This window comes from Lichenostomus cassidix, chromosome 11, assembly GCF_008360975.1.
Source record: "Lichenostomus cassidix isolate B80296 chromosome 11, HeHo_3.0, whole genome shotgun sequence".
Lineage (NCBI taxonomy): Eukaryota > Metazoa > Chordata > Aves > Passeriformes > Meliphagidae > Lichenostomus > Lichenostomus cassidix.
This window is the reverse complement of record NC_139492.1, coordinates 11934280-11950075: the sequence shown is the minus strand read 5'-3', so window position 1 is coordinate 11950075 and position 15796 is coordinate 11934280.

Here is a 15796-nt window from a genome sequence, read left to right as displayed (position 1 = left end):
CCCCTGTGTCAGCCCGGCTGTGTCCCCGCGGGTGTCAGCCTGCCTGTGTCCCCGCTGTGTCCCCCCTGTGTCAGCCCGGCTGTGTCCCCGCGGGTGTCAGCCTGCCTGTGTCCCCGCTGTGTCCCCCCTGTGTCAGCCCGGCTGTGTCCTGCTGCTCCTGCTGCTCCTACCCCTACCCGTTGGCTCCCCTCTCGAGGTGCATCTGCAGCTGCCGCAGCTCTATCCATGCCCAGCGCCCCCCGAGCAGGGCAGGGCTGTCCCTCGCCCCCGCTGGAGCCATGGCAGTCCCTGGCCGGAGCTGCCCGCGGGCTGGGCTGGCAGCACAGGCACACTGGCCAGGGCTCACTGCTCCACCTCTGGGCCCAGCAAACTGCACCCAAACCCTACCTGCGTCTGAGTGACTAACGCAGATACTGCTGGGAGATGCAACATCCGAAGGCAATCTTAGGGCAGCACTTAGTGGAAGGTGATGAAAACTATATAAACAACGCGAATGGAGGGAGTAATAATTTTTCACCCCTAAAACTTTCATGCAAAACGAAGTATCACAGGAGAGAGCCCGGGAGCTGAACGAGAAGAGGTCCAGCCCGGCGGTGTGGCTGCACCTCCGCCTCCCGCAGCCCCTGGCTCCCCTCCAGGCTCTCCAGCAGCAATCTGCTCCTGCCAGCTCGGGAATCAAGCCCTGCAGGAGTCCCACTGCCCCCGGGGGCTGCTGCAGCCTCCAGGTTTTAAGGACAAAAATAAAACCACCAAAAACCAACCTGCATTTTGTGGCCCAAACGGATAAGTTTTGCAGCTGTTCAATCTGTGTACACAGAAATTTGACAGTGGATGTTGTTATTCATTAATCATTTTTGTCAAATCATTAGTTTTAATTAGTTGAAGAAAAAAAATGGAGTTTTTCTGGGTCTAACTATTCCCTATATGTATTAATAACTGAAAGAGGAAATAATTCCATGTGTGTATTTTCTATCTCTGGCTCTGCCTGACTCTCTGTGGCCCCATTTGGCTGCTGGTGCTGTGTGAGAGGTTCCCCTGTCCCGTTTGGTGCTACAGCAAGGCATGAGCTGCAGCCTGGCTGGGCTGTGGGGCTGAGCTGCCCAACCACACTGACACAGACAGCCCTGGCTTCACTACCTGCTCTGCAAACTTCCTACCTTTATCATTTTTTACAGGTCTTTGCTTTCCATCCTCTTTGTTGTTCATTTTTCAGCTGATTCCCTGTTCCATGCAGCAAAGAGACATCAGGGATTGTAAGGATACTTGTATAGAAGTTACACAGTAATTTTTTTTAAGCAGTATATAAATTGGCTGGATTTACCTTTGCTTTACAATGAGACCAGTTTGACTCTGCTAGTGCTGATGTGTGAAGATGTTATTCACTGGGTAACATCTCACATTCCACACTGCATGTTGGGGTATTTTTAACCATGCAAACTTCCCACCTATCCAAGTAATTTGCAAAGGTAATTTTGTTTCTACTCATCTATTACAATAAATCAGTGAATAAATAAATTATAATGCAGCAATTAAATGTATAACTAGATGGGCAACAACTATTAATAAATGCAGAGCTAGTTGCCCAAAGGTGAACAGACTCCCCCTCTCTTCTTACAAGTCAGGTAATGATCTTTCTATAACCGAGAAACAAGCAGCTGTTAAACATGTTAATGAAACCAAGGGATACATGAGTTCACACTATAATACTGTTCTTCAGCCCCATTATTATTGTTACATTATCAGTTCTTCTGTGACTTTTCCTCTGAATATTTAAAGACAGGGAGGGGCTATGCAACTATGTTTACACATCCTTCTGCCAAATGACTGACTGAATGAACCCAGACACGCTGCTGTGGAGTTGGCTTCCTTCAGTGACCTAAATGGTACAGGCTGAGTTTTATCCCAGCAGAGTTATTACAAAACCAGTGTTGATCTTGTGGATAATTCAAAAGAAAATGCTGAAATTGCATGAGGAATAGAGGACCCTTTAAAAAAAACCAAACCCAGCATATTAGCATTATTAAATATGTAATCTAAACAAAGCTATACAAGTAGGGTATAAAGTAGTGCATCTTCTAATTTTAAATATGACTGTGAACTGTAGTATCACTGCTACTCTCAGTATTTGATATTGCTATAAGGAAAAGTAGAATACAGTTTCTTGAATTCTTGCCCCTGAATTCTTGCTCCTGTAATAGGCATGCTTTGAAATGCTTCATGTTTCTTCAATTCCCACCTATCCTCAATATCTTTTTCCTCTTCAAAATTAACTGTCAGAGAGTCACCATTTCATTGGAACACGTTTATTTCTTTCTTCAACAATCCCTTCACACAATCCCTTGTCATTTCACTCTTGCTCTTTCCTGAATGTGTGCTCGTGTTCTCTTGTTCTCTATCTCTCTGTGTCACTTGCTGTGTTTGTGTTTACCCACAGGTGTACCCACCTGAGATTACATTATTCAAAAAAATTGTTTTCAAAGGAATGATTGATGCATTGGGGTTTGCTTCAGTCTGAGCTGACTCTGGCACACCATTAGTGTGGGGCTGAGGAGATACAGCATTGCCCAGAATATCAAGTTTTTTGTCTAAAACTTTCTTATATTTAGAAGAGTACAGGTTTCCCTCCCAGCCCCCCCTTCAGTCTGAGAATTTCAAGGGCAGCAGTTGGCAGAGAATTCAATGAAGCTACAGTGGTTGATTTATTGTAATAGATGGCAGGAAACAGAATTATCTTAGCAAATTAGTTTGGCTGATAGGAAAGCTGGCCAGCAGATAAGAGGCAGTGCTGATGCCTGACCTGACCTGCACATGCCTCTGACAGAGTTTTGCCAATTCACAGTTGAGGATGAGTCCTGCACTGAACAGAAAGTGCTCAGGGAGAACAAACCAACCAGGATGCGGTCATGAGCTGCAGGCAGTGTACTCCCTGGGAGCACAGTCCTTGACACTGTCCAGCTGCCCTGCAGTTTCTGGCTAAGGTGAGAAATATTATCTGATCCATTCATCATTTTATATGATTCAGACAGTCAGGAAGAGGCTGTTTCACCAAAAAAGCTGGACAGGTTTTTCAACTTGCACAGTGCAGTCACTGATGTTCAACTGTATTTATCAACCCCAACAAAGTGATTTCTTTGGCTTTCCACTGCTGTACCTCTCTGGCTCTTTAAAGTCCAGCAGCAGCTGTGTAAAGGGACCTATGGTGGTCAGGTCACCTATGGAGCTTCTGCCAAAGGTTCATAGTCTTGTGTGACAGTCTTACACTGTCTACTCCCCCTTTTCCTGTTTATACAGGAAAAAACAGAACTCTCAAAGCCTTGAATAAGTTCACAGTATATGCAATTTAGCACAGAATGCAGCTGTTCCTGCAGTGGGGCACAGAAGCTGTTTCAAGCTGGGCAGGAAAAAAAATACATGCAGATATAAAAAGCTCACATTTGAGAGGAGTTTACTTTGGGAATTGTCATTAACTGCGCACACAAGTGTGTTTGTGTGTTTGTGTCTGTGTGGTTGAGGAGAAGGCACAGTTGTCATAAAGGGAAGCAAGAGCTTTCCTGCCATATTTCATCTTGCTGGAGCTCCCTGAAGCAGAATGGTCAGGGTGGGAACTTTAGGACAAAGCCTTCAGGTGACTTTGTTGGTGCATTGCTGAACAAGGTGCTCAGAAGATATTTTTTTAAGCAGGCACTGGATGTGCCTTTAATTTTATGTTGGGCTGCTGAGCATGGCAAGAAGAATTTTTCAGTTGAAACTCTGACTTTGTCAGCAGAGCCCAAAGGATGCTCCTCCAGAAACTGAGAGTTTTAATATCTTTCATCCTTAGGAAGCAAGTGCCTCCCATGCTCGGGGAGTTTGCTCAGAGATGCTGACTGGGACCTCACAGACACAAATGTTGGAATTTAGTGGAGCAGTTGATTCCATGCACCAAGTCCCCTGTAAGCTCAGAAGTGTAGAGGCGTGGAACACCTCGTTCAAGGGCAGGCTGAGAAATGTGCACAGTGCCCTGGTCCCTGCAGGTTTGAGGCCAGCAGCTGCTCAAAGCCTTGGCCCCTGTGGGCCACCTGGATCAGCATATTCAAGGGCGACTTCAAGGAATGACTTTTGCACTCCTGGTCAGTAGCACTCCTCCTGATTTGCACAGGCTGGGAGCCCTGCTTGGCTCCTACAGCCACAACCAACAGCCTCTGCTTAGCTCTTGTGACAAGTGTGAGGAGATTAAACTATAAACATGGAGAAAAATACTATGATAAACATTGGGGGGGGGGGGGAGGGATGGGAATGAACCCTTTCTGCAAGGTAAGAACTCAGTGATAAATAGATCTGTGCATATTTCCCAGTCTCATTCCTCACTTGCCAAGTCTGATGCTATTTTCATTAGGCCATGTTACCATACATGTCATTTTATACAAAGGTGCAGTATATCACAACTGGAGGTTGAGGTGCTTGTAGTGAACACAAATGAGCTTGTAATGGTCCATCTGCTTTGATTTTATTTAGTGATCCCTCAAGGGCTGGGAGCTAGAGTGAGAATAACAATGCTTTAACCCATCTGCTATTGTAGTACCAGCTCCAGTTGAATTATCACATGTTCTGAGTGGCTGGCATATGCTGTGACATAAAGCCACAAGAAAGTGTTGCTCTCCAGCTGTTGTGTTGACAAATACTTTTCAGCCAGTCATTAAGTTCAGCTCAATAACCAGGGGGAAACTGTAGCTAAAAGTTGATTATTATTTTATTTTATTTTAAGCATTAGAAATCACTAGTACAATATATTTTATTTAAAAATGTGTCACTAAGGGCACACATTGTATATGAGCTCTAACAATAAAAAATTCTCTGTGATGCCCATAAATTCATGTGTTATAGGACTGGATGGGCATCTCTGTAACTGACAGTGTAAATCTTAGTAATGAGACTCTGGCTAACCTTGTTTCAGCAGCAGCACATCTCAAGATGTGTATGTATAAACTTGCTGGCCTAGCAGTGCCATGAACAAGCCTGACCATGGAAGCAATGACTCAGATTGTGATCTGAGGCCCCATGCAGGGATGGATAACTAGATTGGCTTTCCACTGAGGAGGAAAGAGAGGCAAGCTCCCTAGAGACAGGAACCTTGTGGGTGCAACAGGTTCAGATGCCCCCTCTGGCACTGCACCTCCTCTGGGCTGCAAAGGGTCATTGCTCAAAGTGGCCTCTCATTTGGCCTTCACTCCCTTGTCCACTCCTGGTGGCCTCCTGAAGAGCTCAGGTCACTCTGGAGGCACCCTGGTTTGTGCCCACATAGAGCAAGTGTCAGAAGAGTGTTTGTGGGTCTCTGCTGCCAATAGTCAGATTGTCCCCTTCTCCTTCCTCCCTCCACCCTGTCCTCTCAGGGCTGCTGTGATCCACCTCTGTGCCTGGGAACAAAATAAAAGGCATTTCCTACAAGTTCAAAGGCTGATACACAGACAGATGTACATGGGAAAGGAGATGTTCCCTGCCCAGGCTGATCCTCTCTTTCTGCAGGTAACACCCCCAGGGCAGCACACACCCTTGGGCACTGCCCACTGCCCAGCAGACACAAGCTTAATGAGAGCAGAGCCAATAAAGTCTCTTCTCAGCATTCCAAAACACTCTCCAGAATTGCCATCCCTAATCTAAGCCCCTGCAGCAGGTGAAGGGTTTGGTGAGGGTTAGAGGCAGAGGACACTGAGGCACGGACAGTGCTAAGCCCTGAGTGCTGCCAGTGCCCCAGGAAGGCCAGGTGGGCTCTGTGGGGCTCCTGTGCCCTTCTGCTCACCACTGCACTGCAGAGCCAGCCCTTAAATACAACTTAGGCTCCTGTTTTCCCTCGGAAGAACAATGGGCACTGTTCACATGGAGGCATTTCAGCCCTAGAGGTTTACATTTCCTATTGTACCCGGAGACCTGTGGGTGCCAGCTGTCACTGGTGCTGCCATTGTGTTCTGATCCCCTGGCTGGCGCAGGAATCCTTGATTATGGTGCCTTTTGAATCAGTTGATTACCATGAATAATAGGCCAAAAAGGCTGTCAGCATTTTGACTTTAACTATAACTGTTACAATTAATTATGGGTTTAATTAGCATATATGCCTAGCAGTAGAGAATATAATACTTCATGGGTAACAGATGATCCTGCAGCTGTAGCATAAAGTGGGATACAGGTTGGGACACAGATAGTTATTAATAAATGGCTTCCATTGTTTGAGGTCCTTATTTATACAAATTAGCAAGCACGACATAATCAACCCAAACTGTATAATTTATAATAATTGATTTCATTTTGACTGACCACCAGTCGGCCTACTACATGCCCTCAGAAGAAAAATAGCCCTATTAGGATAAGTTTAATCCTAAACATAGCTAATGAATCCTATTACTTTAAGGTCATATTTGAAGCTTTTGTTAATTGTCAGAACCATTTTAAATTGATTAGAGTTAAATTAAATCAATGTAATGTTTAGAAAAACAATATTTCTAATGGATGAGGCCAAGCTGACCTCGAATAAACATATTTATCAACCGATTTCAGTGAATGAGAAGGCTAGCAGCTGGGCTCATAATTCATGATTGTCTATAATATGGGAAATGTCACTATCTAGGCCATTAATTATGTCAGGTAATAAATCTGTTGCTCACAGTTGAGCATTTGCCAGTTGGGGTAACAACCCCCTTTGCAAGGTTATGATGTTTAGAGACTCTCTCCTTGCTAAACCCACACTTCACAGCAGCAGAACAACTGCATGCAACTTTGGGGGGAATGAATGTGGTCTTTTCATAGCTGTCAATTACCTGACAACATGCCAGACTGTGATAACTTAGTATGAAACCATCATTTGAAATAACAAGGATATTCTACAAGGAAAAGTTTTCCTGCACTATATGACTACATTTCCCAGGCTGGAGAGGTCAGCTATTAATAGGTCCTAAATAAGTGACTAATTTCACTAAATATATTGTGTGGCAAAATGTATAATGATAACAGTAAAAACTGCTTTGCACAAGTGTGAGAGTGTGAGAAATTCAGAATGGGTTAACATGAACTAGGCTACATGATGCATCTCAGGTAATGATGGGTGCAGTTTAACACAACAGGATACAGGAAAAATGATACACAGAAGCAGGATCAGTTTAAAGTTAATCATGCATTCAGCAGCTTAGGAAAAGTCTGGCATTATTGCAGACAGACGACAAAAAACATCTGCTCCCTGTTCAGTATTTTGAAAAAAAAAAAGGAACAACTCAATTTTCATAAAGAGAAGGTGAGAAAATAGTAAATAATGGCACAGTAGTAACCAGAGGGAAATAAATTCTCATTGTTATAGTATTATCACAGAAGAATATAAGTAATGAAATATAATATTTCCCCTGGAAAAGGCCAGGATAAGTGATGAAAACTTCACTAAATGAGAAAGAATCTGGAGTGGATCAAAAGATTCCTACAATTCCCTGGGCTGCTCTACTTGTTCCCTAGAACTGGCCTTTCCCTGCTGCATGCTGGTCCAAGCTGCTGGGCACTGAGCTGCCCCTGTGTTTGCAATCCCCTTCCTGCAGGCTGCTCTGCTCTGGAACATCAGCTGGCTGTGCATTCCAGGCTTCAACACCGAATTTGGCCATTAGCCCTGAACTGTGCCAATAAATGGTCCCACCCTGACAATATTAGTCTAAATTTAACACAGAGTCTCAGTCTCCAGTTTTGCATGTATAAGGTGTGAGGCACTAGCAGACACACACTGCATGGACATGATTGATATTTTGGCTTCATAAATTAGGTGTGTCTGCACTGAACCACATCAAGTGACTCTGAACAGCCACAAGTGTGTTCTGAATTGGCTTTTTTTTTTTTTCCTTTAAGTGTATCAACAGGTTCATGCAAAACACTTGTGAAAATAAACATTAAAGGACAGTTGTAAAATTACATATATTATGAACAACAGACAAATAAAATGGCCTTTCAGTCACAATACAAAATTAGTTTCCTGTGAGGAGAAGAAAATAAAGATGCTTTCTAGGTGTCCAAACAAAGCACAGCATCCTCACTTAAAGGTCCTACCAGCAGTTCCATGGACAGACACTTCCATCACAGAAGAAATATAACCAGAGGTTGTCTGCTAGAATGAGACCCTTGATTTGAAACACCCAGAATTCCAGCCTGTGGAGAGGGTGCCTTGGTCTCTGCTCTTCTCACAGAGGCTACAGGCCATAAACCTCAGCCCCAAATCTGCTCTCCCTTGGTGGGAATTGCTTTGGGGGCTGCCCTGCCTGGGTGCCTGCTGTGCAGAGCAGCTGCTCAGCCACCACTGCTCTGTGCTGGAGCACAACTCATCATTTACAACTCACAGAGAGTAAAATCCAGCTTTGCTTTCCATTTGAGATAGACCCTTACATTAAGCTATTTGTGTTACTGAAAGTAAGACAAGCCATAGTGAAAGAGAAATTTACCCTAACACACCCGAAGTTCATTTATAGTGGGCTGAAGCTGCCATTTGACTTCAAATTTGCTGACAGTACTTGCAATTAAGCATTTAAATAGAAATTGTTTCCATTTGTATATAAATTATCAGCAGGTTAGGCAGAATACAAGAAAATCAAACAGCTGTGAAACACTGCGCTGGAGAGCAGCTTTAGGATATTAAGACAATCCGTGTGTCTGTGTGTGTGAGAAACAATAAGAGACTGTGTTTGTATGGGTGTATATAATTACTATTTCATTTCTTGGGTAAAAGCCCTGTGTGTGTGTGTGTGTGTGTGTGTGTGTGTGTGTGTGATCCCTTTCCTTTATGGCAAGGAAAATTGCTCTTCTAGCCTGTCTTCAAAATGTAATAACTTTACTTGCAACCAACCACGGTAGATCTGGACTGGACTCTGAATTATTACTGTGAGCTGAAACATTTCTTTAACAAAACTGAGTCCTTTAATATCCCCCACCTCTGTTATTAGATGGACGAATGAATTTTACTTTGAACATAACATGTGGCATTGTCTGAAAATTGCTGGTATGAACTGAAGTTGGCAGGTATTTTCTTGCTCTCCTCGTCAGTGATTGCCATTTATTATATGTTGCACCTTTATCTGTCAAATACCGCAGAGCGCTATATTGATTTGTGTCTGCCGCAAAGCAAAGGTCACTTTGATCAACATACTACAAAACCAGAAAAAGTAGGGTTCTGACATTTCATTACCTGGGAAAAAAAGGACTAAAATAAATAAGAATATGTCTGAGAACAGAGCACTTCAATATCACAGTGTGCAGTAACTGTAATTAACAAAAGAACTGCTCTATTGAGGTTAAAGAGAAAAAAAAAAAAAGAAGGCAGGTTTTCTTCCAGTGGCTGTTCTTTACATGAATGATTCTGTAACGCTACAGCTGTGATCTTGCTGAAGGGTTACATTCATTACAAATCAAATATGTCTCACTTCTCAGATTCAGACTTTTAATAAGCAATAAAACTCAGGACCTCTTTTAGGAATTGGGGAAGATTATATAAAACTTTTAATTTTGACTAAGAAACCCTAATCAGACTGGGGACTTTTTATGCTATAGCCAGATGAAGACATGGTTTCTACCTTAGGAATGCACAGTCTGAAGAGATAAATCACAGGAGAAAGAACTGGACCCACTGCAACATTCTGTGTGCCCCAGGTCCACAGGGACTGAAAGGTGGAGCCAGAAATTAGGCCCATATCTTATCTCAGTTTTTTAATTCTAGTTCCCAAGAACTTGGCTGTCTGTAGGAACTGGCACACAAATTAAAGATTTGGGAGGAAAGAGGTGCTGCAGGGGGTGTAATCTTGTTACTTTTCTTCATGCCCAATGTCTTTCTGGCACCTCCTATATATTACTTTGCTGGGATCAGCAAACACTTCTTTGCTTTGTGTAAGTAAAATAGGACCAAAGTTCTGCGAAATTTTTCATTCTGGCAGAAACTTCTGTTCTATATATTGAGAATCTGCTTTTCAGTGTAGTTTCCCATCCCTTTCCCAGAAGATCCTGCAAAAACACCTGCATTTTTTCCTAGGGAACCTAGTTTTCCCAAGAAACATAATATAGCAGTTTGGGGTTTTTTTCCCCATGCATCACCCTGCTGCCCTCAAGGTGGATCTGATATTTTACATCCCTAGTCTTTCTAAACAGAAAAAGGAATCTTACAGGTGGTGCTGCTCTACCTGAACACAGGTAACAAAGTGGCCAGGCTGCTTTCCCGTCATTACTGCTGGGAAGTTTTGTTTCTCTCTGGTTTCAAAGTGTCCAGTTCTTCACCTGCAGCCACATTTGCATTGAAACCCAGCGAGCAGTGACACCTCAGAGCAGTAGGGTGCAGCTCACAGCTTGCATGGCATATGGCAGTGCTTATCATGTCAATAACAAAGTCTGAATAATACAATTCTTGCTTGTAATTATCTTTTATTATTATCAAGGGTCATTCCTGGGCTCTTCATCCTTTCATCTCATGTGGAATTTTGGGCTTCCTTATTAATTAAATAGCCAGTGTGATTGAATTAGCCAATTAGCTCTGCCTGAAGGGATGAGCACTGATCCAAACAAAGGGCTTATTCCAGAAACTTGTTGCTGTGAGGGAGAGCCCTGCAAGGAGCTGGCTGCCAAGAGTGGGCTCCTAGGACTTGGTAAACCCCATCCCAGTCATTTTGCAATTATTAGACCAGGTAAAAATTTCCATTTGGATACTTTCCTGCTAGGAAACATCAAGCATGAAACTTTCCATGGGGATGTTTGATTTTATTAAAAGTAATGTGTTTGAAAATAATCATATGTTGCTGTATAGTGTTCTGCTGTTACCATTTTTTCCCTCAGAATTATATTGTAATTTTAGATTTGTAAAATTTAAAGTGAAAATGGGAACAAATCCTTTTAGCATTGAGAGAGGAGTCCTGACTGTTCCCATGTATTGGAAGAATTTTGCTGTAAAACCCTGTATCACAGAAAACTTTCTGCTAATAAAAAGATTAGTCTCTGTCTTCAACATTTACTTCAACTACACAATGTATGTTCCCTACTCCTAAACCACAGACTAAAATCCCACGTGGCAACAGGGCTATGCATCTCTTCAGTCTCTGTGCCTGAAAGGCACATTGGAAATGAATGCAAATGCAGCTCATCTCTATCCTGCTCCACTGTTCTCACTCCCTTTTTTCCTCCCTTTATCTTGACATGTTTACTATTTCTTCTACACTGTGCTTCACTGAATAGCAGATCAAACTTCAAAGCAACTTTTAGTTTGAAATTTGTTTCCAAGCTCCTAAGCTATTCTTTTCCTGACAGCAGTGGATAAGAAATTGTCACTACCACTGGTGACATGTCATCGGGAGATACAGGAATAACAGATGGGCAGCAGTGAGATAACAGGAAGTAACTTCTTTAAAAGATTGCATTGACATCACCAACTATGAGAGCAAAGGTACAATGACCCCCAGAAGGGAATCCAATCTGCTCAGGTCTTTCTGACTCATAGGTGTTTTTTTTTATTTATTTCCATACACAGATCATATTGGATCTAAAATTGTAGGAAGTTTTAAAACAACTACGTTAGAATTAATGGTAACTATTAATGGGAATTAAGAAAAGGATGAATGAATTTAGTCACTAACCTCAGCGTTTTAAATGAGACCACTAAAATGATAAAATTATCATAAATGATATAATGATTGCTGATGTTACTGGCATAACTGAATGCCATTAGCAAGAGTCGAGATTCCTTGATTGCAATGTGAGATCAATGGGTTATGACATTTTGATGACAGGCTGATGGGTCTGACTTTCTAAATGAAGAATGATTGATTATGACTCCTCAGAAGTATGGCTCATTATCAGCATATCTAGGCAACTCTTGACACCCACTATACATAACACCTATTATGGGATGTCAAAAGTCTTCGTTTTGGGTGCGTGACCATGATTTCTGAGGAAATTAATTGTTCTGCTCACTGCAAGATACTGTAGCATATTGCATAAAGCAAAACAGTATCTATGAGGAAAGCAGCACAGAGGCTAAGAAAAGACAGTGATTTTTTAGCCCTCAGTGCATTTCATATCTAACAGATGGTCCACAAGCCTGTAAGAAAACTGAACTTCCTGAAGGCAGTAGGAAAATGATATAAAGCACAACATGGGCTTCATTTGCTGCATTTTATAAAAGTCTATGAATTTTTCTTCCAAACCAGAGATGACACAGAGCCATAGGAAAACAGATTTCATGATTTCAAAGAGAGCTGCATTAGTGCTAATTACATTTAAAAGTCCCCTGCTTGGCTGCACTTCATATTTTAAATTTTAAAAATATGTGACAGTGTTCTATTTATAATGCATTACAATCCAATTCAAAGTTTTGGTCCAGGGTGTAAACTCCATTGTGTAAAATGTTTGTACAGTGAATAACATGGATGCTATCATGGAGAGAACATTAGGTGCAGGGAATTGTTATGGTAATAATATAATGCCTGAACTGTGTGGCCCAATGCCCCATTCTGTACTGAGCACTGTTTATGAAAGAAGCTGATATTACAGAAGAAATTGCTAAATGTAATTGTTAAAGGTATATAAAATGTGGTCTGTTAATCAATGCATGGTGCTTTCTTGTCTCATTCACAATTTTTGGAAAAGCTCTGGGCTACTGAAGGAAAATCAGTAACAGCAGAAGTTTTTGCCTGCCTGACAGAGTTAAAACAGCAAATAGCCAGTGAAAGACAGATTTATCTGGGAGACAGAGCACCCAGCTAACCTCTGCTCCGAGCTTCTGAATCACTAGATGCACATTGCACAGGATTTCAAACAGGCATCTCAAACCATCACATTTAACATTGTATTAATTTGGCTTGGGGGACATCATAATGTATTGATCTTCCATCTAGAGCACTAAGACATTAGACAATTACAAGTTCAAGAATATTATTAATTCTGCCAAGTCTTGCCAATTATTTTGTCTCTCAAAGGACAAAGAATACAGAAAAGCTTCATACTGAGAAAATTGCCTTTTTTAAAAGAAAAAATAATTAAAGGAAGAACTATTGTGAATAAATATTCTTTTAAACCAAGGAAGGATCAGCTGAAAAAGATGTTTTGTCCCCCCTACTTGAAAAGAGTTGGTGTCTGGCTAAAATAAGGTGCCAGGTATTCACACAGGGATTTACCTTGGAGTGCTCCTGCCTGGACTTTCACCTGCTGGATCAGCTTTGGAATACTTGAGTCTATAATAAAAAAGCTAACAATTACTTAATCAACAGTAACTCTAACCATTTCCTCTCTGCTTTGGAAGGTCAGTGAATTCCTGAGCAACCCATGATGTCACCTTTTCATGTCTGTGCCTGTCATGTCAGAACCTGTGCTAGAATGGTGCTGGAGGAGTGGCAATTTCCAACACTTGCTGAGCTCGTGGCCTTGCCATTTCATGTGACAAAACAGGATGTCTCTGCTGCACTTGGGAAGGCACATTCACAGTTGTGGCACTGACTGACACAACTCACAGCTTACTCTTGCTCTGACCTGGCCAAGCACACTCCAAGAGCCCTGTCCCCTCTGATCTGTTCTTGTTTTCTCTCTGCACTGACTGGAGCAAGTGATTGCACAAATCACAGCACAAGGGACATCTGTCCTGGGTCTCTGTTGCTGGAACATCACCAGCATCACCCAGAGTTTTAGTTTGTATAAATGTATATAATTATGAGCTCGTGTTTTCAGGGGAGACACTACATTGTGCTTTATCAGATCTTAAGAAATTTCCCAAAATTTATGTCATTATATCATCATTCATATCACCATATCTCTGCATTATCATTGCAGAGAAATGCTAGTAAGCAAAGATTGGATCAGGCCCTGACTGTCAATTCAGTCATAGGACTATAGGCTGCTATTTATTTCAGTTTCTTTTCTGGGAAAAAAAAAAATTGCAAAATCTGCCCACATCTCATAGATTTGATGTGATAAACAGTTCATAATCTGCTAACTGAAGCCTTCTAAGCTGATCATTGATTATTGAATTTAAACCAAGATATTTCTTCATCCTTAATGGAGAAGTCTGCTACAATTTAATAGTGGAGCTACAGAATATTAATAGTGGGTTTAGAGAAATTGCCCTGTGTATCTCCAGAATTCACTGTTGCTTGTTGTCCAGCTGTGGCAGCATGAATGGTTTACAGAAGAGAACACTGTTCTGCATAATTTTTACAAAGAGAAAGAGGCTGAATCTGTTTGCAGCAGCTCCAGCACCAGAGCTCCTGGAGAACTGCAGAGAGCTTGGGCTCCCGCAGGAGAGTTTGCAGGTCCCTCTTGCACCCCTTCTTCCCATCTGCTCACTTCTGTGGCCACCAAACCATCTCTGGGGATCTTTGCCTGATGCCTGCTGTCACAGGGTGCACCTTCCTTCCAGAGCTCTGTACCTTCTATTTCCCTTAAGCTGACCCTAAGACAATGCCAAAAATCTCCCAAATACATGGCTAAAATTTAGCCACATGCCATTTCTCCCTGACTGCTTCCCTTCCACCTAATACATATTAATTTATTTTTTTTTTTTTAGTAATTCTCCTTTTTGGTTTTACCATCTCTGGAATAGTTCTGTGTATTTTCTATTCTGCAAAATCAATGAATCAATAGTCAGTGAAGTTTCTGAAATGTCTGCTCATGGGAGGCAGGTGAGGGTCAGGTTCACTGTGCTTTCCAGCATGAAATACCTTCATATGTGACAGTAACTTTTAACAAAGGCAGATTTAGAAAAATCCGAAGTTGTCATCTTAGTGAGTGAGATAGCTCATCCCCAGATGCCCAGTTTCCAAATTTAGGAAGTATTTGGCTCTCAAATGTCCAGGCAAATATGAGTCCAGGATGACCAAAGCAGCTACTTGGATGTGCAGAGCACCTGGGACAATTACCTTATTGCCTTATTCATTCCCGTGAGGTGTTAACCCAGACACCCAGGAATGGTAATTTAGATGTCACAAGGAGTTATTGAACTCCTCATGTAAGAGAGATCTGTATAATTTGCTGTGAGTGACATCTCAGTGTCACAAGGGGGTGATAGCTGGATGATAAAGCCACTTATTTGTTTCTTTCCCCATGAAAAAGAAGAAAAACCTAGAAAAACAGGAATGTTCCCAGCAAAGCATCACAGTCATTTGTTCTATTAATGATTTAAAAAAAAATTTCAGATTGTAAGAATGTTTTGCACTTGGTGCTGTACAATTGAGGAACTAAAGATGACCCTTCCCTCAAAAAGCTTTCAAAGGAAAAAACTGCACTAGCCACAGAAAGATGGACTAACACAGTCCTGGTTAATATAGTAGTCTGTGAGTTAAATATTTGCTCATTTGCATGGCATAAAGTGAGTGTCAGTTCTGATTAACTGGGCTTGGTTTGAAAGCTGGAAGAGCAGCAGTGCCAGCACAAGCTGGGGAGCAAGTCAAAGGCAGGATAGAGCTGTGTAATTATCACAGGGGTTGGAGACAAACAAGATTCTCCTGTGCAGGAAAGTAGCTCCTGCTCTCCCCCACCCTGATTCCCATCTTCTGTTAGCATGAGGGTCTGAAGAAACGAAGAACAGTAGTAGCTTAAATTCAAACATAAAACTCTTGTGAATAGAACTGGAAAAGACTTTCACCACTGCATTGGTGAAGCAATCTGGAAGGAGTGCTTCTTCTCAAAGATGTAAAGTGCAAGACTTGGAGAAGGAAGCCAATTTCAGTTTTAGGGCATTAGCTCTTATTCCATGAAAATTCCTTTTAGCCCCTTATTCAGATCAATAAAGAGCCAAAAGAGTAATCCATGGACTGCTTCTTAGGCCACCACTTGAGTG